The 5,000-nt window shown below is 43.1% G+C and overlaps 1 pseudogene; it reads left to right on the plus strand.

Annotated features, from left to right (window-relative positions):
• Positions 1 to 1,063, plus strand: part of LOC128307756 (uncharacterized) — a 6,650-nt pseudogene extending 5,587 nt beyond the window's left edge.
• The last annotated feature ends 3,937 nt before the right edge of the window (positions 1,064 to 5,000 follow it).

The following is a 5,000-nucleotide window of genomic DNA, read 5'->3' on the forward strand; positions in this document are numbered from 1 at the left end:
CCCACACGCGACGATCCACCTGACGCCGCTCTGCCGCTATTTTTACACGCACTTATTTTATAGTTTTTTGGCGTTTTCTACACTGCCACCGACCGGAATAATGTTCTTCAGTGACGCCACTACTGAATTAACGTTCCACTTAATGTTTTAATCGCCTATTTTGCGTATAAACAGCACTGGTCTGTTCCCATACAAAATGTATGGGAGAGATTTCTTTCGCTTTTATCAGGCGAGCATCGTCCTGTTTCGTTAATATTTCACCATTCAGGGGTAGAAGGCACTAAAAGACACTGATTAAAACACTTTTTGGCCCTTTTCGCAAAGTTTTACACCCGAATTTTCCGCTTTTAACCGGAGCGACACAGAGGCACGTCCGAGCACTGCTATGACAGCTGTCACACACACAGGGATAACTGGCTTGTGGCCGCCAAGCGTTCATAGCGACGTGGCTTTTTGATCCTTCGATGTCGGCTCTTCCTATCATTGTGAAGCAAAATTCACCAAGCGTAGGATTGTTCACCCTTTCAAGGGAACGTGAGCTGGGTTTAGACCGTCGTGAGACAGGTTAGTTTTACCCTACTGGTGTGTGCTGTTTGCCGCTATCTTAACGGAATTCCTGTGCAGTACGAGAGGAACCACAGGTACGGACCACTGGCTCAATACTAGTTCGACCGGACTTTGGTATGACGCTACGTCCGCTGGATTATGCCTGAACGCCTCTAAGGTCGTATCCAATCCGAGCTGATAGCGCTTCTCAAACCCATTAGGTGATCGGAAGCTAGCGGGCTTAACAACCCTCCGAGATCCGTCGGTGCTGCCCCGCGCACACTGACGTCTCATCCCCGCTATAGCACTAGACTGAGCCGCAACGGGCGGGAGCACGCTGCACGTGGAAGTACCTTACCACAGGGAACCCTGGTGGCTGTGTTTCCGTCGACCGTGGATACAACTAGTTTCGACACCTTCGACCGCCCGCAAACGACGGGACTACAGGCTGGGAGCTGCGAGTTGTAGAGATGCGTTCGCATCGATCCTCTCAGGCGACCCATGCTTGCTGGTGCTCGCGTTCACTTTGGGAATGGAGTGTTCGCGAGAGTGATTGTTGTGTTGTGTGTGTACAGTTGGTGCTTGCGTGCACTCCCATAGTGGAGTGTTCGCGAGCTTAAAACGCTAAGTCCCGATTAATACTCTCCTCGCAACATTATGTGCGTGGCTCCACGCCAAGTGGGATTAGCGGTGCGAAACGCGATTGGTAAAGTCGATGGTGATGTGCGTACCAACAGGCGATTTGTTAAGTCAAATGCGATCTGTGGTGCAACAGGCAATGTGTGTTTATTATCAGGTGTTGTTGGAAGTCAATACGATTTGACTTTCAAAAATTTTTCTAAGTCCCGATTTTTTTTCTCGTCGAGTAACTACAATGCACTATTTCTATCGCAGCGGACTTGTTGTTCATGGCCTTAATGATCGCGAACGAACACGTATTCGCAAAAAAATTTTTGTATGAAAAAGTCACCACTCGGGTACCTCCATACAAAAGTACCAAGTTCGGGTCGAGTGGTCGATGGACGTCGAAGGCGAAAATTTTTCATCATCGAAAATTTTTTCCAAAGTTGAAGCAAATGGGCCCTAGAGTATGAAAAGTGAAACCACGGATCGATTTGAGAAATAAAAATTTTTGTATGAAAAAGTCACCACTCGGGTACCTCCATACAAAAGTACCAAGTTCGGGTCGAGTGGTCGATGGACGTCGAAGGCGAAAATTTTTCATCATCGAAAATTTTTTCCAAAGTTGAAGCAAATGGGCCCTAGAGTATGAAAAGTGAAACCACGGATCGATTTGAGAAATAAAAATTTTTTGTATGGGAGGGCCCCTGCTAGAACATTTTTACCAAGTGCGTCGATTTTGGGTCGCCGACACAAGCTCGGGTCAAAAAAATTTTTTTTCACCGTGACTCAAAACTTCAATATTAGACTTCCCTGAGTATGAAAAGTGAAACGAAAATCATTTTTGAGAAGAAAAAATTTTTGTATGGGAGGGCCCCTGCTAGAACATATTTCCCAAGTGCGTCGATTTTTGGGTCGCCGACACAAGCTCGGGTCAAAAAAATTTTTTTTTCTCGGTGACTCAAAACATCAATTTTAGACTCCCCTGAGTATGAAAAGTGAAACGAAAATCATTTTTGAGAAGAAAAAATTTTTGTATGGGAGGGCCCCTGCTAGAACATTTTTCCCAAGTGCGTCGATTTTGGGTCGCCGACACAAGCTCGGGTCAAAAAAATTTTTTTTTCTCGGTGACTCAAAACATCAATTTTAGACTCCCCTGAGTATGAAAAGTGAAACGAAAATCATTTTTGAGAAGAAAAAATTTTTGTATGGGAGGGCCCCTGCTAGAACATATTTCCCAAGTGCGTCGATTTTGGGTCGCCGACACAAGCTCGGGTCAAAAAAATTTTTTTTTCACGGTGACTCAAAACATCAATTTTAGACTCCCCTGAGTATGAAAAGTGAAACGAAAATCATTTTTGAGAAGAAAAAATTTTTGTATGGGAGGGCCCCTGCTAGAACATATTTCCCAAGTGCGTCGATTTTGGGTCGCCGACACAAGCTCGGGTCAAAAAAATTTTTTTTTCACGGTGACTCAAAACATCAATTTTAGACTCCCCTGAGTATGAAAAGTGAAACGAAAATCATTTTTGAGAAGAAAAAATTTTTGTATGGGAGGGCCCCTGCTAGAACATTTTTCCCAAGTGCGTCGATTTTGGGTCGCCGACACAAGCTCGGGTCAAAAAAATTTTTTTTTCTCGGTGACTCAAAACATCAATTTTAGACTCCCCTGAGTATGAAAAGTGAAACGAAAATCATTTTTGAGAAGAAAAAATTTTTGTATGGGAGGGCCCCTGCTAGAACATTTTTCCCAAGTGCGTCGATTTTGGGTCGCCGACACAAGCTCGGGTCAAAAAAATTTTTTTTTCACGGTGACTCAAAACATCAATTTTAGACTCCCCTGAGTATGAAAAGTGAAACGAAAATCATTTTTGAGAAGAAAAAATTTTTGTATGGGAGGGCCCCTGCTAGAACATTTTTCCCAAGTGCGTCGATTTTGGGTCGCCGACACAAGCTCGGGTCAAAAAAATTTTTTTTTCACGGTGACTCAAAACATCAATTTTAGACTCCCCTGAGTATGAAAAGTGAAACGAAAATCATTTTTGAGAAGAAAAAATTTTTGTATGGGAGGGCCCCTGCTAGAACATATTTCCCAAGTGCGTCGATTTTGGGTCGCCGACACAAGCTCGGGTCAAAAAAATTTTTTTTTCACGGTGACTCAAAACATCAATTTTAGACTCCCCTGAGTATGAAAAGTGAAACGAAAATCATTTTTGAGAAGAAAAAATTTTTGTATGGGAGGGCCCCTGCTAGAACATATTTCCCAAGTGCGTCGATTTTGGGTCGCCGACACAAGCTCGGGTCAAAAAAATTTTTTTTTCTCGGTGACTCAAAACATCAATTTTAGACTCCCCTGAGTATGAAAAGTGAAACGAAAATCATTTTTGAGAAGAAAAAATTTTTGTATGGGAGGGCCCCTGCTAGAACATTTTTCCCAAGTGCGTCGATTTTGGGTCGCCGACACAAGCTCGGGTCAAAAAAATTTTTTTTTCTCGGTGACTCAAAACATCAATTTTAGACTCCCCTGAGTATGAAAAGTGAAACGAAAATCATTTTTGAGAAGAAAAAAATTTGTATGGGAGGGCCCCTGCTAGAACATTTTTCCCAAGTAAATTCGATTTTACCCGGTGAGTCAAAAAATTTTGAAAAAAATATTTTGCCAAAATCGTGTTCATTGCCTATTATAAGGGACCAGGTCAGCTCACACGCATTTTTGGAGACCATATGGAAAGTGCGTCTGGGATTGCGGAAATTAAGTTTAGAGTGTTAAATGATGGTTTCGCAATCCCGAAAGGCTCAAAATCCACCCTAAGGTCCCCTGGGTGAAATGTGGTTTCCAAGGTGTGAGCGCTATCGGTGATAGAGTTGGAATGTGATTTCCAGAGCGCAGGGCGACTGGGCTTAGAGCGAAAATCATAGACAAGGGTAAGTATTGGACTGAACGACTCGAAGCAAACGAAAATCATAGACAAGGGTAATGGACTGAACGACTCGAAGCAAACGAAAACCACACACAAGAGTAATGGACTGAACGAATCGAAGCAAACGAAAACCGCAAACAAGGGTAATGGACTGAACGAATCGAAGCAAACGAAAACCACAGACAAGAGTAATGGAGTGAACGAATCGAAGCAAACGAAAACCAAAGACAAGAGTAATAGAGTGAACGAATCGAAGCAAACGAAAACCACAGACAAGAGTAATAGAGTGAACGAATCGAAGCAAACGAAAGTCATGGACAAGAGTACTGAAAATCGGACCAAACCTCTAGAAGCACACGAAAATCATGGACAAGAGTACTCAAAAACACGGACCAAACCTATGGAAGCACACGAAAACCATGAACACAGGGATAACTGAAAACTGACTGTGAACCTATCAGAGCATGTGAAAGCATGGACAAGAGTACTGAAAATCGGACCAAACCTCAAGAAGCACACGAAAATCATGGACAAGAGTACTCAAAAACACGGACCAAACCTATGGAAGCACACGAAAACCATGAACACAGGGATAACTGAAAACTGACTGTGAACCTATCAGAGCATGTGAAAGCATGGACAAGAGTACTGAAAATCGGACCAAACCTCAAGAAGCAAACGAAAATCATGGACAAGAGTACTCAAAAACACGGACCAAACCTATCGAAGCACACGAAAACCATGAACACAGGGATAACTGAGAACGAACCTACCTATCAGAGCATGTGAAAGCATGGACAAGAGTACTGAAAATCGGACCAAACCTCAAGAAGCACACGAAAATCATGGACAAGAGTACTCAAAAACACGGACCAAACCTATCGAAGCACACGAAAACCATGAACACAGGGA

Source organism: Anopheles moucheti, assembly GCF_943734755.1.
Source record: "Anopheles moucheti chromosome X unlocalized genomic scaffold, idAnoMoucSN_F20_07 X_unloc_15, whole genome shotgun sequence".
In the NCBI taxonomy this organism is placed as follows: domain Eukaryota; kingdom Metazoa; phylum Arthropoda; class Insecta; order Diptera; family Culicidae; genus Anopheles; species Anopheles moucheti.